General features: G+C 37.0%; 1 protein-coding gene across 8 annotated transcripts in view; it reads right to left on the bottom strand.

Moving 5' to 3' along the window:
- Window positions 1–26,093, bottom strand: part of ANKRD28 (ankyrin repeat domain 28) — a 198,854-nt gene that overhangs the window by 145,290 nt on the left and 27,471 nt on the right. The window lies entirely within an intron of this gene.

The raw sequence follows: 26,093 nt of genomic DNA, 5'->3' as shown, positions 1-26,093 counted from the left end.
TGGCTTGCCAAGCAGTGCCATGTCTGCACCCGGGATCCAAACCAGCGAACCCCAGGCTGCTGAAGCAGAATGTGCGCACTTAACCGCTGTGCCATCAGGCCGGCCCCCAAATTCGGCTTTTTTGATGATTCAAGACAATGAACACGATATATATTTATATTCAGCTTATTCAAAAAAATAGGAGTGACATCACAAAATACAGTGGAGTAGAAACTTCCAAAACTCCATTCTTTCACAAAAGCAATGAATAATCTGGCAAAAACTGTCAGAATCAACACTTTCAGAAGTCTGGGATCTAATCAAAACCTTACAACAACCAAGAGAATACTTAATGAAGAAAGAAACTGCTGAGCTTTTGTAAGAAAGTCCTACTGCATTTTAACTTACCTGCTCACCATCCTCAACTCCCAGACACGGCCACAGACACAAAGATGGCAGCCCACAATGGTGCAGGGTGTTGGTACTAAAGGGACCAATATGGGAGACCTTATTCTCAAAGAATTGTGGTTGCGTGTTGTAAACTATCTGGTATCTCCCGGAAAGACTGGCTCAAGAGTATGCCTTTGTCCCACCAGCCTTGGAGATTCCCAGAGCTGAAGCAGCTTACTGGGCAGTGTCTGTCAAAGGCATTTAAAAACAAATGTTTAGCCATAGTTACCTCCAGTTAAGATATAACAGAGGAAGCAAGAGACAGACCAAACAGCATAGGAAAGAAGCAGCTGGGGAAGAAGATACTTAGGAGAACAAAGGCTTTGAAAAGCTCCCACGTCTACTGGGAAATCTAGACGATCACATGCATGCCTAGGGATGAATACATGCTCAGAAAAGACAGAGGGAGACCCTGAGATTTCACTTCTGATTGACCTTTCAGCTCTGAGAATACAGGAAGTGAAGGGCAAGGCACAGCTGTAAGCAGTCTGGCTGAATCTAGAGTACTTTGCAATACAAAGGCAATTTGCAAAGACTAGGAGAATTGTTGTGTGGTTTCTTTTTCCATCCAGGAAATCTCTGCCAATCATAGTTGACCACTAAGATAACAGAACAGAGAATTTAGTGGGCATACACACAAAGAATATAGATTTTACAAAAATAGCTTAGAAGAGTCATTAAAGAAACAAATAATAACCCATAAAAAGAGCAACAAACTCTGGTGAAGGAAAAGAATCAGATTTCCAGTTAACACATTATAATATTCAAAATGTCCAGTTTTCAAAAAAAAAGAAAATGTGAGCCATGCAAAGAATCATGAAAGTATGTCCTATTCATAGGAAAAAAAAGAAACAGAAACTGTCCCTGAGTAAGGCCACACACTGGACTTACTAGACAAAGACTTTAAATTAAATTTACATATGCTCAAAGAACTAAAGGAAACCATGGACAAAGACTGCAGTAATCATAAATGATGCCTCACCAAGTAAAGAATATCAATAAAAAGATGGACATTATAAAAAGGAACCAAACAGAAATTTTGGAGCTGAAAAGTACAATAACCAAAACAAAAAAGAGCTAGTTCTTTGAAAAGAGCAACAAAATAGACAAATTGTTAGCTAGACTAACGTAGAAAAAAGAGAAGATCCAAATTACTAAAATCAAAAATGAAAGTGGGGGGCTGGCCCCGTGGCCGAGTGAGTGGTTAAGTTCGCACACTCCACTTCGGCAGCCCAGGGTTTTGCCGGTTTGAATACTGGGCACAGACATGGCACCATTCATCAAGCCATGCTGAGGTGGCATCCCTCATGCCACAACTAGAAGGACCCACAACTAAAAATACACAACTATGTACCGGGGGGCTTTGGGGAGAAAAAGGAAAAATAAAATCTTTAAAAAAAAAAAAAAGAAAGTGGACACATTTCTATCAACCTGGGGGGGCAGGGGGAAGGTGATCATGAAAAACTGCACGCCAACAAATTGCCTAATCTCCATGAAATGGACAAATTCCTAGAAACACACAAACTACCAAAACAAACTCAAAAAGAAATAGAAAAGCTGGACAGACCTCTAACAGAGATTGTAACAGTAGTCAAAAATCTCCCAACAACGAAAAGCCCAGAACTAGAAGGTTTCACTGGTGAAACTTACCAAACATTTAAAGAAAAATTAACATCAATTCTTCTCAAAATAGAAGGAGAGGGAACATGCAATACTCTCTTCAACACAGTGCTGGGACAATGGATATCCACATTCTTTAAGGCCAGCACTGTCTTGATAGCAAAGATAGAAAAAGAAATCACAAGGGCAAAAACAAACTGTAGGCCAATATTCATTATGAATATAGATGCAAAAATCCTCAACAAAATACTAGCAAACCAAATCCAGCAGCATATTAAAAGGACTATAAACCATGACTAAGTGGGGTTTCTCTCAGAAATGCAAGACTGGTAAACATTAGAAAGAAAAACAAACAAACAATATAATGTGCCAAGTTAATAGAATGAAGGGAAAAAGCCCCATGATAATCTCAATGCAGCAGAGAAAAAGCATTTGACAAAATCCAACATTCTTTCATGATAAAAGTACTCAATAAACTAGAAGGGAGCTTCCTTGCCATGATAAAGGGCACTTACGAAAACCCATAGCTAACATCATAGGTAATGGTGAAAGACTCAATGCTTTCCTTCTAAGATTAGGAAAAAGACAAAGATGCCCACTTTGTCCACTTCTATTCAACACTGTACTGAAGTTCTAACCAGATTAACTACGCAAGAAAAAGTAATAAAAGGCATCCAAACTGGAAAAGTAGTAGTAAAACTATCTCTATTAGCAGATGATATGATCTTATATACAGAAAATTGTAAAGAATCTCAAAAAAAACTGTCAAAACTAATGAACGAATTCAGCAAAGTTCAACTCACAAAATCAGCTGTCTTTCTAAACACTAGCAATGAACAATCTGAAATTAAGAACACAATTCCTTTTACATTAGCATCAAAAAGAATCAAAAACTTTGGAATAAATTTAACCAAGGAGATGCAAGATTTATAAACAAAAAACTACAAAATAGTGTTGAAAGAAATTAAATAAATTTCAAATAAAAGGGAAGACCTCATATGATCATGGATTGGAAGACTTAATATTGTTAAGATAGAAATACTTCCCAACGTGATCTACAGATTCAATGTAATTACCATCAAAATCACAATGGTTTTTTTTTTTTTGCAGAAACAGAAAAGGTGATCATAATATTCATAATGGAAACGCAGGGATACAGAATAGTCTAAACATTCTTGAAAAACGAGAATATAGAAGACTCATACTTCCTGATTTCAAACCTTATTACAAAGCTACAGTAATCAAAACAATGTGGTACTAGCATAAGGACAGATATACAGATCAATGGAATATAACTGAGAGTTGAAAAATGAAACCATACATCTATGGTCAATCGACTTTGGACAAGGGGACTAAGACCATTCAATGGGAAAGAATAGGTTCTTTAAGAACTACTGCTGAGACAACTCGATATCCACATGCAAAAGAATGAAACTGGAGCCTTACCTCATGACATATTTAAAACAGATCAAAGACCTAAAGGTAAGAGCTAAAACTGTAATACTCTTAGAAGAAACTATAGGGGCGAATCTTCATCACCTTGGATTTGACAATGGTTTCTTAGATATGGCAATGAAAGCATAATAAGCAATAAAAAAAATTGATAAATTGGACTTTATCAAAATTAAAAACTTTTGTGCACAGGACACTATTAAAAAAGTGAAAAGACAACCCACTGAATGAGAAAATATCTGCAAATTATACATCCAATAAGAGTCTAGTATCCAGAATATATAAAGTAGCACTACACAACTCAAGAGCAAAAAGACTAAACAATGGACAAAGGGCTTGAATGAACATTTCTCCAAAGATACTCATAAGGCCAACAAGCACATGAAAAGATGCTTAACATCATTAGTCATTTGGGAAATGCAAATCAAAACTACAATGAGATGATATTTCATACCTACAAGAATGGCTATAATAGAAAAAAAAAAGGAAAATAAGTGTTGGTGAGGATGTGGAGAAATTGGAACCCTCAAGCACTGCTTATATAAAACAGGGTTAACTGTTGTGGAAAACAGTTTGGTGGTTCCTCAAAAGTTAAACAGAGAATTACCACATGAACTAGCAATTCCACTCCAAGATATATACCCAAAAGAATTAAAAACAGGTGTTCAAACAAAAAGGTAAAGGAACGTTCACAGTGGCACTATTTACAACAGTCAAAAGGAAGGAAGAAACAATCCAAAAGTTTATCAACTGATCAACAGATAAAATTTGGTATATCCATACAATGGAACATTACATAGCAATAAAGAATAAAGTACTGATATAGGCTACAACATGGATGAACCTTGAAAATATTATGCTAAGTGAAAGAGGACAGACACAAAAAGCCACATATTCTATGATTCTGTTTTATGAAATATCCAGAATAGGCAAATCCATAGAGGCAGAAAGCAGACTAGTCGTTGCCAAGAGCTGAGAGGGGGAAATGGGGAGTAACTGCTTAATGGGGATGGAGTTTCCTTTTGGGTTGATGAAAATGCTCTGAACGAGATAGTAGTGATGGTTGCACAACACTAATGTACTTAGTGCCAGTGAATTGTACATTTTATAACACTTAAAATAGTAAAGTTTATGTTATGTAAATTTTACCTCAATAAGAAGAAAAAAAAGGATGAAGTAGGTAGCTACTTATTATGGTGTTTTGCTAGTGCGGATCTGGAAATAATACAACAATCAACTAAAAAGATATTGACTGAAACACTGGAAATGTAATTTACCCCTTTGAAAAATAATTCAAATTACTTAAATATCTAAAGGGCAGAATGTACATCAACTTGATGGAATATGATGCAACCATTAAAAATTATAATTAAGAAGATTATGTAGCAACTAGGTGAAGTGTGACACTGGAATGAGATGAAGCTGGGTTTGAACTCACATTAAATATGGGAGCTCCATATTTAATAACATGACCTTGACAAACATTTTTTATGAAATAACAATACATGAGGAGTCGTAAAGCATCTAGCACAATGTATTTTGCTAAATGAAAAGGTTATAAAACTGCATATACCTTTTGTTTAGATGTATATGCTACTCATTCCAACAGTTATTGAGTTGTTACTATGTGCTAGATACTGGCAACAAAAGATGGCACAACATTGTTGTAAAGGAGTTATAGTTTAGTAAAGGAGACAAGCACACACACAAAGTGTTTATGATAGGAAGACATACAATGATGACTAAGAAAGCCCAGGCCTAACAAGGTGCACAAAGAAAATGTTTATAAATAATTAATGAAACACATTATATAGTCATAGAGAAAGTGCAGCTAACCAATCTAGTGGAGTAGGCTGAACTGAGTGTGTGTGTTCACGTGTGTAGTCAGATATCACTTCTGCCAGGATGACTGTCTTTAAACAATAAGGAGTTGGCCAAATAAAGGTAAAAAGGCATTTGTAATAAAGACGGCAGGATGCAAAGTTGGCCAGGATGCTAAACAATGGAAAGTGGCAGACTACAACTGGAAATATAAATTGATACAGCCTCTGTGGAGGGGGACTGACACAGGTAGCAAAATTATGAATGTACATCCCACTGAAAAAGATGTCCAAAATCTATCAATTTGGAGGGAAAAGTACACAACAACCAAGTAAGTCACCTCGTGTGCTAAAAGGCGGAGGAAAATAAGAACAGATTTGTATATGCTTGTCTATTGTAAAACCTGCATCACCAATACCCCCTTTCTTTAGTCTCCTCAGCATCACAGGGCAGAAGTCTGGAACTACATTTCCCAGAATCCCTTTTCCCAAGTGATTCAAGGATAGTGTCCATCAATGAGGGACACTCATGCAAAGTTTAATGAAGAGAAGCACCAGCCATCATTTCTCATGGCAACTGTGAGTAAATGCATGGGCAGACAATAGGCATAAAGTTTGAAGTAGATGCTATATGAGAATCATCTCCTTTTTCTAGACTTAATATTGTACAGTGTCAATTTTCCAAATTAAATCTGTAACTTCAATGGAAGACTAGTTAGGCTCAACAGTTTCCATAGCAATTTGGAATTTTAAAAAATGTATACAGAGGTGCTGGTCTGGCATCATAGAGGTTAAGTTTGCCTGGTCTGCTTCAGCAGCCTGGGGTTCATGGGTTCAGATCCTGGGTGCGGACCTACACACCACCACTCATCAAGCTATGCTGTGGTGGCATGCCACATACAAAATAGAGGAAGATTGGCACAGATGTTAGCTCAGCAACAATCTTCCTCAAGCAAAAAGAGGAAGATTAGCAACAGATGTTAGTTTAGGGCCAATCCTCTCCACCAAAAACAAAAAAAGAACATATACAGAAAACCAAAGGGTAAAGAAAAGTCAATTTTGAAAAAAACAAAAAATTTGAACTTCACACCATATACAAAAATAAAATTCCAGGTGGGTTAAAATACTAAGTAAATGGGTAGAGAAACTGCAAAATTTTAGAAGAAACAGAATATTTTTAGACCTTTATGGGTTTCTTACACAAGAAAGGAAAAAAGAACATAAAAGATCAATAAGTATGATTACATTACAATCTAAAATTTCTGAACAAGTCTCCATAAACAAAGCGAAAAGACTAGCAACATACTGAGATGTATATATAACAAAACCAACAAAAAATTCATAGCATACACATATGTACACACACGCACACAGAGACCCCTACAACTGCATTATAAGAAAGGAAACAAACACTTCATACAAAAAATTCCAATTTGTGAAAACATATGAAAATATAGTCAATACAAGTAGGAACCCGAGAAATACAAATTAAAACACAAGATAATACTGGGCAGCCCCTGGCCTAGTGGTTAAGATCAGCACGCTCCACTTCAGTGGCCTGGGTTCACGGGTTTGGATCCTGGGCACAGACCTAGACCACTCATCAGCCATGCTGTGGCAGCAACCCACACACAAAATAGAGGAAGACTGGCACAGATGTTAGCTCAGGGCTAATCTTCCTTAAGCCAAAAAAAGGGGAAGACTGGCAAGGGATGTCAGCTCAGGGCTAATCTTCCTCAGCAAAAAAAACAAAACAAGATAGCACTTCATGCCCATCAGACTGTAAAAACTGAAATCAAACTAAAACAATTATCAATAAGTTTGAGAGTAAAGAGGCAATATAATTGGTACAACCACTTTGGAGAAAATAAAAATTACAAAGTAAAGGTGAACGTGTATGTATTCTATGAGCCAGCAAGTCTACTTCATCAATCTCAGAGAAACTTTGATATGTACACAAGGAGACACCAGAACATCTACTGCAGCACTGTTTGTAACAGCACAGAACTGGCAACCATCTAACTGCATTGCTAGGAGAATAAACTGAGGTTTAGTTGTTTAAGATATATAGCAATTATAACAAATGTATAAACATGGATAAATTTTAAAAACAATGCTGCAGGGGCTAGCCCCGGGGCTGAGTGGTTAAGTTCGTGCATTCCACTTGGTGGCCCAGGGTTTTGCCGGTTTGGATCCTGGGCGCAGACACAGCACCACTCATCAGGCCATGTTGAGGTGGTGTCCCATTTGCCCCAACTAGAAGAACCCACAACTAAAAAAATACACAACTACACACTGGGGGGATTTAGGGAGAAAAAGAAGAAAAAATAAAAGGAGATTGGCAACAGTTGTTCACTCAGGTGCCAATCTTTAAAAAAAGAAAGAAAGAAAGAAAAAAAACCCAATGCTGCAAAAGACACATATAGTATACTATTTAAAAGTTTAGAAAATGGGGCCAGCCCATTGGCACAGTGGTTAAGTTTGGCGTGCTCCGCTTCAGCAGCCCAGGTTCCCAGGTTTGGATCCCAAGTGCGGACCTACACCACTCACCAAGCCATTCTCTGGCAGCGACCCATACACAAAATAGAGGGAGATGGGCAAAGATGTTACCTCAGGGTCAATCTTTCTCACCAAAAAAAAAAAAAAGTTTAGAATAATGATGGTACATATTATTTATGATATTCTTTATGGATATGTAAGTACAGCATAAGTGCAAAAAACTGAATGATGTAAGTCAACTTTCAAGATAGTTACCTAAGGAAGGATGGGAGTGGGGATCTAGCTGTATATATAACTATTTTATTCTCTAAGAAACACAAAGCAAATATGGTGAAATATTAACATCTGTTTATTCCTGGTGATAGGTATTTAAGTTTCTATTGAATTTTATTTTATCCTGCATGTCTGAAAGTTTCAATCTAACTAAAAACTATTTTTCAAGAAAGATCATTCTCCTTGGTTTCAGTGTAGAAGATGAACTGAAATGGGGGCAAGCCTGGAAAAGGGTAGACTGGTCAGAGAACTACATTAATCCAAGTAAGAAATGACAACAGCATGAACTAAGACCATGAAAGTGGGAAGGAGAGAGATCTATATTGCACATATATATGAATGAGGACTGGAGAGTTCTTCATACAGTTATGCAAGCCTAGTATGCCTGCGAGTCATTTTCTTTTCTTTAAGATCTCCTATATTGTTGAAATATTTGTGCATATACAACAACCCAAAGTAAAAAAACAAAAGTCCTCCAACGTCAGCTTGATTTTGGGGTTGTCTTATAAAATTCAAGTTGAATTACATCACCTCTAGGTAGTGAACTTAGGCTGCCTTTCTACAAAATTATTTATTAAAAATCAAACCCTCAGAAGCCTCTATCCAGAAACTCCGCACTACTATTATTAAATCTGATTCACAGTATTATCATAATGTCTGTATTGTGAACACAAATGTACCAAAGACACATCCTTGTCAACCTGCACCAAAACGTGTCACTTCCACTATGTGTATCACATGAAAGCTGGTAGCTTATAAACAAAGTCTAAAATTCATCATCTCTAATCATAACCTGAAAATAATTCTAGAGACATGGGCCTCAATAGTCATTAACACTGGATCCCATACAGAATTACAGGCAAGAATGTCACAAATTCCAAAAGGATGTAAAAGAATACTGAGATAATGAGTCAACCATACTGAACAACAATGTCCCGATAAATATAATTTGAATCTGAGAGTATGCTTTCATCAAAACTAGTATTTCAGATGATTCCAACTTATATATGTGTACATGCATATGCATTCACACACATTCATGAGAATGCACAGATGACAGCCCAAACAGACCAGCTCTGATTAAGGAGAGAATGTAGGCCCAGAGGCCCACCAGGTCACCCACTCTCCTTTCTACAACAAAGCACTGCACTAAGATCCTAGGACCCTGAGAAACACCATGGGAAATGTACTGCTTTTAGACAGTTACCAAAAACATGGTAAGCCCCGGCAGCCATTTGTATGTATAATTTTTTCGTTTAAATATTGACGTAATATAACTTTTAGAACTAAACAGTAGTTTCTTATGTAATGTACTTACCTTTACCCTCTGCTCTACATTTTTCCTCTTTTCGTTCTGGCTCCTAACCTTTGCCCTGCCTTTGTCTTTTATTAGATGAAGTCAGATGCAACTAACTATGATCTTTGACTTACAAATATGAACTATTGCACAAGTAATCACACTAGTAGTTATAAGAAATGGTCATGTTTTAGAGTTAGAACAGATCTAGAATGAGCCCTGTGACCTCAGTAAAGTCATTTAATCTCTCTGAGCCTGAATCTCCTTACTGTAGTAAGAATAATGCGATTTACCTCAAATTCATATAAAGTGCTCAGTACACTTTAAGTACTTAATAAACATAAATCCCTTCCCCGTCTTTCTCCTTTCCTCCATCCACCCCCAGAGTAGCTGCTGTGTCTCTTGTCTTTAAGGACCAATTCAGAAGAGTAGAACTTAGGAAGTAAACAAAAAGAAATCTTTCTAGATCACACGAAGGTGCCTCAGGTAGTAATGAAGAAGGGGACAGAAAAGGGGTATGAAGCAGCAGCCAGGGCTCTAAACACTACTCAAGCAGAAGAGCTCTGCCTTTGTCATAAGATATTGGTATACAACACAGAATGCATCTGTTAAAATGGATCCGGTGGCTTTCAAAAAATGAATTCTGAAAAAATCATCAGTGTCAAGAATTTCACCTTTCCTCAATACAAACGTATATCCACAAAAACTGCACCTTCAAGAGCCACTGAGGTAACTGTCTTCTTCAACAGTTCATTTCTTCCCTGTCAGAGGGCAGAGGGAGGTCTGCCCAGCAAACAGCCCCCACAGCAACAACTCATCTGTCAAAAGCAACCAGTACCGTTCAAGGCCCAATCCTTTGTATTTCTGCAAAAAGGGAAATTTTTGGAAAGCTATTGGAGATGTCTCACATAGGAGAAGGGTGGAATAACTAAATTATGGCAAGAAAAGGAATGCAGACAAGCGTGAGGAACCATTAGAACCAGGCATTCAAACAGCCAAGACACTTATCAGACAACGGGCATTGTTCTCTCTCAATGCAGACCAGCCTCCTTTAAAGAATGGCAAATATGAACAGGGACAGCTCTCAAGTGCTACACTTTACTACACCTGTCACCATAGAGAGATGATTCTCTTCCTTGGTTTCAGTTTAAAACTCCCAGGGAATTCCAATTGGCCCATGTGAAGGGAGGTAGGGGACTGATCATGTAGTGGTCTTTGGAAGTCCCTTAGAACCATGTGGTAAAGGACAGAGAGAAGGGAGAGACAGACCCAAAAGTAAAGGGGTACTGTTCCCAGAAGGCAGGAAAGGAAACCAATGTAATCATTATAGTGCGACAGCAGAAAAAGTTTTTGGAATCAAAGAGATCTTGGTTAAAATTCTTACTTGATTAGGTAGCCAACAATAAACCCTAGGGAAGTTATAATCTCTGAATTAGTTTCTTCATCTATAAAATGAAACTAAAGTAAGATTTAGAAAAAAAAATTCATAAAGTTCCTAGCATAGTTCCAGTACATAAGTATAAATATAGAAATATTTTATTAGATCACTAATGCATTAAATCTCACTTTTTTCACCAGTAAAGTTAGAAATAATTACTTAAATGTTTACACATTCATTGTATTAAGTGTTTATGAAACTTCCTGGCATAGAACAGGCATTCTTCTGTCATTCACAATCACAAAATTTCAGAAAAATCAACCTGATACTTGATTATCTCCAATAAGTATTCAATGCCACCTCTACACTAGAAAAGCTCTCCCTTACACTGAGCTGAAATCACTTTCAGCACTTTTCATCCACTAGTTCTTAGTCTGACATATGATAAAGGTCCATTCCTGCTTCTCCATGCCAGGCCTCCAAATATTGGAGGCAGCCATGATGCCTGCCATTCACTTGCCCAGGTTAATTTTCCCAGCTACACACTCCTATTTGCCTTAATTATTCCATATAACATGATTTCAAGTGTCTCTCTCCTCTAAACACACACCTATAGCCAGAAATGTGTTAATTCAGTTGTGGAATAGTCAGAATTGAGGCCTCCTTGTCATATCCCTTGCATCAACTATTACATTTCGTTTTGTCACATGTGGTGATGAGCCAGCAAGATATGCCCCTCACACCTTCCATCAACAATATGCTATTGGAATTAGTTTCTGGATGGAAAGACAGCTCTTACATTTCTCCCTATTCAATTTCACTTTGTCTGATTCAGCTGATCACATCAGCCTATCAAGATCAATCCTCAATTCTTTAATCTGCCATCCAAAGTCTTCATTATGTTAGACAGTCAATATTGATGTTCAGCAATATTTCTGGGTCTCTTCCTTCCAAGTTTATGATAGGATGCCACTTCCTTACCCACCCAACACCCAAGTTGAGTGTGGTCGTATAACTTGCTTTGATCAAATAATGTGAGTTGAAGTGATATGACAGAATCAATGGCTCAAGTAGACAGAAAGAGTGAGAGAAAAATCACCAAAAAGATTGAGTCTGGCTCTGATAATAACTGTACAATCTTATACAAGTTAAAGATCCTCTCTAGGCCTCAGTTCTCTCATCTTTGATCTAGATGATTAAGGTTTATTTCCAGCATACCACCTATTTTTAATGACTTCACATTTTATTTATCTAGAATGTCAGTTATAGGCATCTCTTATACAAATATCTTTAATAGCAACAAAAACAAAAGCCCCAAAGAGTAATTAAATGCTAACAATTACTTTCGAAAGCAAGCAGAAAACACAAAAAGCACACACACGGTGTCAAGGGCTGGAAGAAAACTGTACCTGTGATCAGCTTTCTCTGGGATAGCAAAAAAACCACAAACTTTATAAATCTAGAAAGTGTGAGTTAAATTTCCTTTCAATATAGATTATCTTTATCACTTTGTAAATAAAAACCCCACAGCTTTCCATGGAATAACATGAAAAACTTTAAAGATATATTTTCCATAGTAAATCTTTGGATAAACAAATTTCTAAATCATCTAATAACATTTCCTATTTAATTTCTCCATCAGTGAAAACTAATAGACAAGAAAAGGCATCCAAACTGAAAATGAAGAAGTAAAATTATCTCTGTTCACAGACAACATGATCTCATATGTAGAAGACCCTAAAGATTCCACCAAAAAAAATAGTAGAACTAAAGAAATGAATTCAGCAAAGTTGCAGGATACAAAATCAATGTACAAAAATCAGTTGGGGTTTTTACACACTACCAACAACAATCTGAAAAGGAAATTAAGAAAACAATTCAATTTATAACAGCACCAAAAAGAATGAAACACTTGGTAACAAACCTACCAAGGAGGTGAAAGACTTGTACTATACACTGAAAACTATAAAACGTTGCTGAAAGAAATTAAAAAGATACAAATAAATGAAAACATGTCCTGTATTCATGGATTGGAAGACTTAGTAGTGTTAAAATGTCCATACTACACAGAGCAATATACAGATTCAACATAATCCCTATCAAAATCCCAACAATGCATTTTACAGATTAAAAAATCCATGCTAGGGGCCGGCCCAGTGGCCTACTGGTTAAGTTCGGCACGCTCTGCTTTGGCAGCCCAACTTCTGTTCCCCAGCGCAGACCTACACCACTTGACAGTGGTCATGCTGTGGCAGTGATCCACATACAAAATAGAGGAAGGCTGGCACACATGTGAGGTGAGGGCAAATCTTCCTCAGGAAAAAAAAAGAAACCATCCTAAAATTCATATGGAATCTCAAGGGACTCTGAACAGCCAAAACAATCTTGAAAAAAAAAAAAAACTTACAGGTTTCACACATCCTTATTTTAAAACTTACTACAAAGCTACAGTTATTCAAAACAGTGTGGAACTGGCATAAGGACAGACATATAGACCAACAGAACAGAACAGAGACCAGAAATGAACCCTGGCATATATACAATAAATGAATTGAATATATACATATTCAAATGATTTTGACAAGGGTGCCAAGACCATTCAACGGGGAAAAAGGACAGTCTTTTCAACAAATGATGTTGGGGAAAATTGGATATCCATATGCAAAAGAATGAAGTTGGACCTTTACCTTACACCAAATACATAAATGAACTCAAAAGGGATCAACACCTAAATGCAAGAGCTAAAATTATAAAACTCTTAGAAGAAAACAGGGGAAAACCTTCATGATACTGAATTTGGCAATGATTTCTTGGATACGACAGCAAAAGCACAGGCAACAAAAGAAAAAAATAGATAAACTGAACTTAAAATCACAAACTTTTGTGCATGAAAGGACACTATGAATGGAGTAAAAAACCAACCTACAGAATGGGAGAAATATTTGTAAATCACGTATATGACAAGGGATTAATATCCAGAACATATAAAGAACTCCTACAACTCAAGAACAGTAATAAAAGAAAACAATTTGATTAAAAAGATGGCCAAAGGACTTGAATAGACATTTCTCCAAAGATATATAAATGGCAATAAGCACATGAAAAGATGCTCAACATCACTAATTATTAGGGAAATGCAAATCAAAACCACAAAATACCACTGCATATACATTAGAATGGCTGTTATAAAAACAAAACAGAAAATAAATACTGGTGAGGATGTATTCAGAAAAATTGAAACTCTTGTGCAGTGCTGGTGAGAATGTCAAATGGTACAGACATTAATGCATAGATTACGGTATGAAGTTTCCCCCCCAAATTAAAACAGATAATTACTATATGATTTAGCAATTCCACTTCTAGAGATATACCCAAAAGAAGTGAAAGTAGGGACTCAAACAGATATTTATATACCCATGTTCATAGCAGAATTATTCACAAGAGCTAAAAGGACACTTGGGAAGCAACCCAAGTGTCTATGAAAGGATTAATGGATAAACAAATGTGGTATATACACACACTGGAATATTACTCAGCCTTAAAAAGGAAGGATATTTTGACACATGCTCCAACATGGATGAATCTTGAAGACATTATGCTAAGCAAAAGAAGTCAATCACAAAAGGACAAATATTGTTGATTCCACTTATATGAAGCAGAATGGTGTTTGTCAGGGGTCTGAGGATGAAGGCAATGGGGAGTTAATGTTTAACGGGTATGGAGTTTCATTTTGGAAGATAAAAATAATTTCTGGAGATGGATGGTGGTGATGTTGCACAATGATGTGAATATATTTAATGTCACTGAAATATACACCTTAAAATAGTTAAACTGGTAAGTTTGACGTACGTATCTTTTACCTCAATAAAAAGTTAATAGAAAAACAACTTTTTGCTTTTACATAAATGAACAAGTTAGAATTTAGGATAATACATATTTTTATTTGATTAATTGTAGAATGAGAATTTTTTTTAACACCTGAGGTATACAGTATTCTAATGGATTCTATCATACACAAAAAACCATTTATGAAGATCTATGCTCCTAAATATTTCATGTCACTGTTCATATAGAATAGGAAAGTAAATATAAATCATTTGATCTAAAATAAGGGAAGCAGGGGCTGGCCCTGTAGACGAGTGGATAAGTTCGTGCACTCCACTTCGGCGGCCCAGGGTTTTGCCCGTTCAGATCCTGGACACCAACACAGCACCACTCATCAGGCCATACTGAGGTGGCACCCCACACGACACAACTAGAAGGACCCACAACTAAAAATATACAACTATGTACCAGGGAGCTTTGGGAAGAAAAAGGAAAAAATAAAATCTTTAAAAAAAAAAAAAAACAAAATAAAATAAGGAAAGCAGAGTGTAACAAGAAAAAAAATTAACAGATTCACCCTGAGCTAACATCCACTGCCAATCTTCCTCAGCTTTTTTTGGTGTGTGAGCCAACACCACAGCATGGCCACTGACAGACTAGTGGTGTAGGTCTGTGCCCAGGAACAGAACCCAAGCAACCAAAGTGGAGTATGCCAAACTTAACCACTAGACCATGGGGGCTGACCCTCAAGGAAAACTTTTAAAGACAGAACTTCCTCAAACTTAACTAGTGAAAAACATCCTAAGTATACAAATATCAATGCTAAATATTACTGGTACTAGCACTTGAGAAAAAACAAATTATGGTCTTTTTCTAATATTCTGGTTTTTAATCCCTACTATGAAGTGACCCATGGGAAGAGCTATACACTTTACACATACAAAATTATATTTACAAAATCAGCTTAGTAAAAATATTAATATCTAGGGGGAAAAATCATTGCTTTTAAGTTTTCAATTCAACTCCTGACAAATTTTCCTCCCTGACTTCTTCTGGATCTTCCACAGCTTTGCACACCACACTGCACTTGTTCACTGACGTTCACAGATAATTCTCAAAGCCTTAGCTAAACTTACAAGCCAAACTTACCCTTTACAAAAGTTTAACCAAGACCAGGGTTCTAAATCAAGGTAATTCTGATTAATTTTATACAGATAAAAAACCAAAAACATTTGTGGAAAGTCTCTTTTCCTCTAAACTGGTATGGTTGTCCTAAATGTTGCCTGAAATGTTACTTCCATAGCAACCTACTAACAATTCACCCAAGCTTACAGAGCTTATTTTTGGCATTTATAAAAAAAGAAAATCTATTATTTCTTTCTGATTACATAAAGCTATAGTGTGTCAATATTTAAAGTGCTCCTATCATATACCCTTTTTAAGAGTGTGCAATCTTACATTTAAGGTGTTTGCTAAACCTCATTTTGTTTCTCTAAGACTCTCATAAGATAATGCTTTTTCATGATTATTTAACCAGTATAACCTCTAGAAAATAATTTATTTAGCATTTCCTGCAGTTCTTTTTGTCATTCTTCCAGACATAACTCTCCATTCATCTGATCTACAGGTAACGCTTTTTTAGCCATAGGAAGTCAAAATTTAACCATCATAAATTCTGCTGTTTTATACATTAAAAATATACTCAGGTTGAAAAAAAAGCCATAACTTTCCATCAAAACCCAAGGAATTTAAATCTTTTTGTCTATGGTACCTAACCCAAAAGAGACACAAACTTAGGTTCAACACTATCTGAGGGACCAATAATAGGAAACCATCTGTTCAAAAAAATTTTAGTCTCAGGACCCTTTCACACTTTTAAATTACTGAAGACCCAAAAGAGCTTTTCTTTATAGGAGTTATTTATGTGGAGGTCCACTGTATTCAAAATTAAAACTGAGAAATTGTTTAAATATTTATTTTTAATTCACTTAATATATCTTATCAACATAAATAACTATGGAAATAATTATTTTTTAAAAATTAATGAAAAGAGTGCCACTGTTTTACATTTTTACAAATCTCTGTAATGTCTGGCTTAATAGAAGATAGCTGGAGTCTCCTAGCCACTTCTGCATTCAATCTAAGTTATCCTGGTTCAAGTATATAAAGAAAATCTCTATTCATAACTAGACAGAAAATGGCGGCACACTTTAAAAGCCTTTTCAGACAACTGTGGATACTCTTCTTTAACACTAAATCAAAACTTGACTAGTGGTATCTCTTAAAGGTTAGTCGCAATGTGAAACATGAAACTTGACAATGAACTTTTCATTCTTTTTCACACTAAAATCCATGTACTTTGATTGTATCTTTTACCCATGAGTGATTTCATAACATGATGAATCAGTCATTTGGGAAATGCTGGTTCACCAAGTTATTCAGGTATTCCAACTATTGACACATTTCATTATATACAATATCAGAAATGTCACATTTATTAACATCACTACCAATATTATCAGAAAAGTCTTTTAAGTACCGTGAAGCTGACAACACAGATTTTCTCAAAATCTGATCTTTTCTGGAAAGCTCAATTTTTATCACTAGTAACAAATATTGATAGTTACTTTCCTTGAAGTGTAAGTTCACTTTGTTCCTTTTCATAAAACATGTTCACCAAATATCCAAGTAGAGATAACCATAGTTTGTTACTTGTTATTTCAAGTAAAAAGATATTCCACGGAAAAGATGCCTAGTTCAGATAGCAATTCCAGCACACAAATCCTTTTCCTGTGCAGCACATACCCATTTTATCATACCAGATGCTTGGGATCAAGATTAATAAAATTAATTTATACCTAAATATAGTCTTGGGCCAGCCCCTGTGAGCCTAATGGTTAAGTTCAACATGCTCTGTGCTTCAGTGGCCCAGGTTCAGTTCCCAGGCACAGACCTACACCACTCGTCTGTCAGTGGCCATGCTACAGTGGTGGTTCATATACAAAAAGCTGAAGATTGGCAATGGATGTCAGCTCAGGGCAAATCTATCTCAGTAGGAAAAAAAAGAAAAGAAAAAGAAAAGGGGAAGGGGAGGCCTGGTCCCATGACCTAGTGGTTAAGTTTGGCGCACTCCACTTCAGCGGCCTTGGTTCCATTCCCAGGTGTGGACCTACACCATTCGTCAGTGGCCATGCTGTGGTGGCAACCCACATACAAAATAGAGGAAGACTGGCACAGATGTTAGCTCAGGGCAAATCTTCCTCAGCAAAAAAACCCAAAAAACAAAAAAACAGTCTTAAGGGAAATGGGCCTTTTTTTCCCCCCACTGTGAGTACATGGAGGTAAAGAATACAGACTACTAGACAGTTTGGTGCCGCTGTTGTGATTGCTAATAAGAATATCAGCAGTTTTACTCACCACTACTTTTGTACAATGAGTGCAAAGGTCAGCAAAGTAAAAAGCGCATGTAACATTTTATTGTTATTATGAGAACAGTGTTGACCTCAGGGACTCCCAGGGGTTCATGGAGCACATTTTGAGAACTACTGATTTATATGTACCAACAAGTCTCTAAGATACTATAAACTACTGATCCTAAATTCAGTTAACAGAACACCCTAAACTAGCCTCTAAGAATGACTCAGATAGCTAGTGTTTCCAAGGAAAGAAAAAAACAGCAGGCCCAAAGTGTGCAGTAAAGGATTAACCTTAGCAAAGAAAAGTCTGGCTTTTCCCCAGCTCCTGGGAAGTAAGCTCTAAGCCCTTGGAATGTCCTGTTTGACAAAAGTGTCTTTGTTTACCTAGGGACCTTGGGCCACAAAGATACTCTAATAATGTGATTCATGGTGAGGGTTTTGGGCCATGCAGTATCAGCTTGACCTCTGGAGGGGATGGAGACTAAGATCAGCCACAGGGGTAGCCAGCCATATGTGACTGACACCCAATAAAAATCTTGGACACCAAGGCTCAGATGGGCTTCCCTGGTTAGCAACACTCCATGCAGGTTGTCATACATTGTTGCCAGGAGAAATAAGCACTGTCCACACAACTCCACTGGGAGAGGACAACTGGAAGTTCATAGCTGGAAGTCTCCTGGACCTTACTCTATGTCCCTTTTCCCACTGCTAGTTTTTACCTGTATCCTTAAACTGTCGTAAACCATTACCATTGCTGAATTCTGTGAGTCCTTCTAGCAAATTACTGAACCTGAGAGTGGTCCTGAGGACCTCCTGAGCTATGAAAAGTTAGCTACAATCCAACTTCTGAGTATACAAAAGCCAATTCCTCACCTACAAGTTTCTCTACACAAGACATTTAGTTTTGCCCAGGGCCAAAAACTGGTGTGTGTGTGTGTCTGTGTACACGCACGCAGGCTCCATAGATCCATAACTGCCAAACTCCAAATTAACTACCTTCAATCTGCTCGTTTAAAGCAGTTTCTCAACCCCTGCAATATTGACATTTTAGAGCAGATGATTCTTTGTTGGGGGGTGGATGTCCTGTTCCTTGTAGGATGTTTAGCAGCATCTCTGGCCTCTATACAATAGATGCCAGTACCGTCATGCATCACTTAATGACAGGGATATGCTCTGAGAAAATGTGTCATTAGGCAATTTCGTCATCGTGCAAACATCATAGAATGTACTTACAAACTCAGACAACATAGCCTACTATGCACCTCGGTTATATAGTACTAACCTTACAGAACCACCATAGGATATGTGGTCTGTCACTGACTGAAATGTCATTACGTGGTGCATGACTGTGTTATGCTTTCCCTTTCCCCAGTTATAGCAATCAAAAACGTCTCCAGTCATTGAAAAATACTCCCTGCCTCCTGCCACTGAGAATAACTGTTTTGGAGGAAAATCATCCTGGAAGCCTGATCTTACCTTTTTGTTGTTAATGTTCTTTAAAAAAAAAAAAAAAGGAATAAATTCCATTTTAGCTCTATCTTCTCACCTTTCCTAAATTTAATTATTTGATAATGGTTCTGAGTCTTACCTACAAACGATACTTGGAGAACAGTACTGAACTAAACTCTTCCTTCTAGGGGACTCAGTCAGGTCATAAATTTCAAGAGTGAAGGAAACCTCTAATAATGATCTTTCAGTAAAGACATATATATATCTTCTGTACCTCATGCACATTACTGCACACCAGAGAAGGAAGACAGGCCAGTGTTTCTGAACCTTGGAAGTGCACATCAAAATAACCTGAGATGCTTTTTTAAAAAATATAGGTACCAGAGTCCCATTTCAGATACACCTAATCAGAATTCATTATTCACCCATCAATTATTTGCATGTCCACTATACACAAAACATTATTTTAGGTGATGGGAATACAGTAGTAAATAACAGACATGGTCCTTGCTCTCTTTGAACTCATATTCCAGTAGAGGGAGACAGACCATAAACACATAGACAAACAAACAGAATTACTTCAGATAGTGCTCTAGGAAAATGAAACAGTATAATGGGATCAATTTCCTGCATTCTCACCAATATCAGTAGAGATATTATCAAAGTACTAAATGTGGTACATGAAAATGTTATTTTTGTATTCTAGTATTTAGAAAGCCTGTGACACAATTATATGCCTAAATTCCCTATATGTGTTTGGTGCTTGGCAAAACTGTGGCCCTTACTATTTGGGAAATTCTAAGCTCAAGACTAAATAGGTAAATTCCCTCACAGTTTTAATTCTAACCTCCATTAGTACAAGGAAAACATTAAACTCTTGAAAATGGTAGAGTTTGAAGATTTTTATGAATAAAGAAAAAAAGAGCTCCCACACTCCTAAAGGCAACTGTAGGTAATAAGTAAGAGTAGTCCAGAAACAACATCATCTCCTGCAGAAGTTACTCAAAGGAAAAAACATCCATTGACAAGCTGACAATCACAAGGATTGTTTACAACAGAATCTGGCAAGACTGGGGGAGGGGATTTTTTTTCCTTTCATTTTATACTTCTGTGAAGAACTGGCAACAAAAACCTGAAATACGTAAGTTTTTTGCTCTTCAATTCTTCCTGAGAAGCGAAAAACAAAACCTCTTATATAGCCTTTCCATGGTTAAAAAAAAGTTGAGTACCAAATAAGAAAAAGATCAAACACTTCTCTGTCATATCGAACTACTAAATGGTACAGCTTTAATACACCCAGCCTTTAAGAATTAGGGGGGAAAAAAGAGGTCAGATGCCAGAAGGTGTTTATCTAATGCTTCAACACACACCTTATTCCATATACACAAACAGTAAGCAACCTTGTTCTTCCTGTAATAGTAGTTCTCAAACTGTCGTTTCACAAACTTCACTGACAGCTCCCATGGTTCCTACTGTGCAAACTATATATGGATCTGTCACAAATCTGTAAATATTTTATGCCTGCAAGGAAGTAGCTACTTGGATATAAACAGTTTTTAACTGCCTAAAAGAACAAAAAGGAATTCCAGAGAAAAAGGCAAATTCATACTCCTCTTAAAGCTCATGGTCTGTCACTGTCATCTCTACACAAGCATTCAGAACAGTCTTAGAAAGTCCTTTCCTTGAGGCTCAAATCTGATGACAAAACTATGTACAAAATCTTCCATAGTTGCTCTGCGCAGCTATAAAGTTCAAGTCCCATAGCTTAGAACACAAGACACTCCAGGAATTGGCCCCAACATACTTCCCCCCAGCCTCATCTCCTGCCATCCCTTCTCAGTCCTCACTCAACTTAATAGCACGTGTAAGATCCTAAGGCATATGATCCCCAATTGAGAAGATGGGAAGGGGCTCACTAACTCTAACATGTATTCTTCAGGAGCTAGAGATGAAAGTCAAATACTAAAGGAAGTTCTTCAAGGTGAAAGGAAGTGACACCAGATAGTAACTGGAATCCTATGAAGAAATAAAGAATACTGGCAAAAGTAATTACAAATAAAGGAAAAACGACAATATAAAGTAAAAGGCAGTACAGACATATTCTTTACTCTTTTCTTCTCTCGGTTTAAAAGCTAACTGCGTAAAGTAATTATAAAATTGTATTGTTAGGCTTATAACATATAATGATGTAATACATATGACAATAATAGCACAAAAAAGAGAGAAGGGAATGAAGGTATAATGGAGTTATATCAGATGGCAACTTGAATCCACAAGAAAAAAACAGACTATCAGAAATGGTAAATATGTTGGTTAACATAAAAGACTATAAATGTTTTTCTCATTTTCTCTTTTTTAAAAGACATACACTGTTTAAAGCAAAAATTAAACACTCTCTTGTTGGGTTGATTACATAAATGAATATATATGACAATAATAGCACAAAAAAGAGAGGAGGAAATAGAACTATCTTGGAGCATTATTAGTATTAATCTAAAATAGAGTGTCATAAATTCAGATACATACTGTAATCCCTACATCAAACATTAAGAAAAATAGAACTTAAAGAAATGTAAATGGGAAAAAGAAAATAAATGGTGATGTCACCATGAACGAGTGACCTGTTCCCTTTATCTCTCCCCCTTCAAACAACAACTAAATAGATATGCATCGATCAACAGATGATAACCACACAGCACAACAGGATGCCTGAGAGACCTGCAGAGATAGACATCTGAAGGTGGATGGTCTACGCCCGGGGACGTGGTGGACATAGGTGACACTCTCTGGCTCTCCAGCAGCCCTATGCACACTTGTGACTGCTCTCCTGGCTGGAGTACCAATAGTACCGCTGCGGCCCCAAAGGTGGGAGTGCGCCTCACTGCGACTGCAGGACCAGGTGACAGGAGCCCTGAGCCCCACATGATAGCTCTCCCGCCCAGTGAGAGAGCCACAGTGCCGCTGTGGTCCCAGTGAGGGCCCAGGTCACTAAGTACAATCGCTGGTGAAACCTAGGCAGAGGTGGTGGTGGTGGATCTGTGCACCCAGGCAGACGACTTCCTGGCTGCTAAGAACACCCATACTACTGCTGCAGCCAGAAAAGTGGGAGCATGCCTCCATGGAACTGTGGGAGTAGGCAGCAGCAGACCTGAGACCCTGCATGATCACTTTCCCATTTGGTGGGAGAGCCCACAGTGCTACTGTGGTCCCAAAGAGTGGCCGAGGCTCATACAGGCACAGCTGCCAGGGGTCAAGGTGGGCTCAGAATACACAGCTCCTGCCCCTCCCCTCAGTGGCAGCAACTGAATCTGCCACCAGATACTATCATGTGTGAAGGTATAAATCCACTCCATCAAATAGTATGAAGAGGTGTATTAAGGCTCCAGAGCAAAAGGAAAAAGACCAACACACAGAATGAATCCTGAATACACAGAAATTTACAATCTAAATGACCAAGAATTCAAAATAGCTATCATAAATAAACTCAACAAGTTACAGGAAAACTCAGAAAAACAGTTCAATGAAATCCAGAATAAAATTAATGAACAGAGGAAATTCTTCACAAAAGAGATTGAAACTATAAAGAAAAATCAATCAGAAATGTTAGATATGAAAAACACAATGAATGAGATAAAGAAAGATCTGGAGTCCATAAACAACAGAGCTGATATTATGGAGGACAGACTTACCAATTTAGAGGACAGAAATATAGAAATGCTTCAGATGGAGGAGCAGAGAGAACTAAGACTAAAAAGAAATGAAATTCTCTCAGAAATATCTGACTCAATTAGGAAATGCAGCATAAGGTTTATAGGTATTCCAGATGGACAAGAGAGGAAGAAAGGAGCAGAGAGCTTGTTCAAAGAAATAATAGCTGGGAACTTCCCAAACCTGGGGAGGGATATGGAATTACAAGTGAAAGAAACTAATAGAACTCCTAGTGACATCAATGTAAAAAGATCTTCTCCAAGGCACATATCAGTAAAACTGACTTAAAATGTTAAGGGCAGCAAAGCAGAAGAAAATAACCTACAAAAGAACTCCCATCAGGATTTCAGCGGATTTCTGAGCAGAAACCTTACAGGCTAGGAGACAGTAGAAAGATATATTCAAAATTCTAAAGGACAGAAACTTTCAGGCAAGAATACTCTACCCAGCAAAAATAACCTTCAAATATGATGAAGAAATAAAAACTTTCCCAGATAAGCGAAAGCTGAGTGAGTTCATCGCCACAAGACTCCCCATACAAGAAATGATCAAGAAGGCTCTCACACTTGGAAAAAAAAAAGAAAGGGTTTACAAAGCCTTGAGCAAGAAGATAAATATGCAGACAAAATAGGAAAATTGCAACTCGCTATCAGAACAGGTTAGCAAACACTTAATTATAAAATTAAAGATAAAGAGAAGGAAAACAAGAATATAATCCCATCATTTTAACCACAAACTCACAACACAAAATAGAATAAGTTGTGATAATAACTTAGATGGGGAAGAGGAAAGGGATGGAATCTGCTTAGACTAAGGAAATAAGAGGCTATCAGAAAATGGACTATGTCACCTACAAGATCTATTATACAAATCTCATGGTAACCACTAAACAAATAATCAGAACAGAGAGACAAATGATAAATAGAGAGAAAACAGAGAAAACCTTCAGAGAGAGCCACCAAACTGAATTGGCAGTCCGAAACACACAGGACAAGAAATAAGGAAATAAAGAACAACCAGAAAACAAGTGATAAAATGGCAGCATTAAGCCCTCATATATCAATAATCACTCTAAATGTAAATGGATTGAATTCACTAGTAAAAAGATACAGAGTGGTTGGATGGATTAAAAAACAGCACCCAACAATATGCTGCCTCCTGGAAACACAACTCAGCTCTAAAGACAAACAGGCTCAGAGTGAAGGGATGGAAGAAGATACTACAAGCTAATGGCAAACAAAAGAAAGCAGGTGTTGCAATAATTATATCAAAGTAGACTTCAAGATAAAAAAGGCAAAGAGAGACAAAGAAGGCCAGTCTATAATGATAAAAGGGACATTCCACCAAGAGGACATAACACTTATAAATATACATGCACCTAACACAGGATCACCAAAGTACATAAAGTAACTATTAACTGACCTAAAAGGAGATATTAACAGCAACAGAGTAATAGTAGGGGACCTTAACACCCCACTTACATCAATGGATAGATCATCCAGACAGAAAGTCAACAAGGAAATAGGGCAACTAAACAAAAGACTAGATCAGTTGGACTTAATAGATATGTACAGAATACTCCATCCAAAAACAGCAAAATACACATTCTTCTCAAGTCCACATGGAACATTCTTAAGGACAGACTATATGCTAGGAAACAAGGCAAGCCTCAATAAACTTAAGACTGAAATCATATCAAGCATCTTTTCCGACCATAATGCTATGAAACTACAAATCAAATACAAGAAAAAAGCTGGGAAAGTGACAAAGATGTGGAGACTAAACAACACATTACTGAACAACCAATGGATCATTGAAGAAATTAAATGAGAAATCAGAAAATATCTGGAGACAAATGAAAATGAAAATACACCATACCAACTCATATGGGATGTAGCAAAAGCAGTTCTAAGAGGGAAATTCATAGCAATACAGACCCGCCTTAAACAAGAAAAATCTCAAATAAGCAATCTTAAACTGCACCTAATAGCACTAGAAAAAGAAGAACAAAGCTCAAAGTCAGCAGGAGGGAAATAATAAAAATTAGAGCAGAAATAAATGAAACATAAACCAAAAAAAAAACAGTAGAAAGGATCAATTAAACTAAGAGTTGTTTCTTTGAGAAGATAAACAAAATTGACAAACCCTTAGCCAGACTCACTAAGAAAAAAGAGAGAAGGCTCAAATAAACAAAATTAGAAATGAAAGAGGAGAACTTACAATGGATACCACAGAACTACACAGGATTATAAGAGAATACTATGAAAAACTATGCCAACAAATTGGACAATCTAGACGAAATGGATAAATTCTTAAGACTCTGACAACCTCCCAAAATTCAATCAGGAAGAAACAGAATCTGAATAGAGCAGTCATAAGTAAAGAGATTGAAACAGTAATCAAAAACCTCCCAAAAAATAAAAGTCCAGGACCAGATTGCTTCTCTGGAGAATTCTACCAAACATTCGATGAAAACTTAATACCTATCCTTCTCAAAGTATTCCAAAAAATTGACGATGAAACACTTCCTAACACATTTTACGAGACCAATATCACCCTGATCCCAAAGCCAGACAAGGACAACATAGAGGCAAAACTACAGGCCAATACTGCTGATGAAGATAAATGCAAAAATCCTCAAGAAAATATTGGCAAACTGAATAGCAATACATTAAAAGGATCATACAACATGACCAAGTGGGATTTATACCAGGGACACAGAAATGGTTCAAAATCTACAAATCAACTAATGTGATATGCCACATTAATAAAATGAGGAATAATACCCACAAGATCATCTCAACAGATGCAGAGAAAGCATGTGACAAGATCCAACATCCATTTATGATAAAAACTCTCAATAAAATGGGTACAGAAGGAAAGTACATCAACAGAATAAAGACCATATATGACAAACCAACAGCCAA

This window comes from Equus asinus, chromosome 21 (genome assembly GCF_041296235.1).
Source record: "Equus asinus isolate D_3611 breed Donkey chromosome 21, EquAss-T2T_v2, whole genome shotgun sequence".
NCBI classification, from domain to species: domain Eukaryota; kingdom Metazoa; phylum Chordata; class Mammalia; order Perissodactyla; family Equidae; genus Equus; species Equus asinus.
This window is presented reverse-complemented; position numbering and strand designations above follow the sequence as displayed.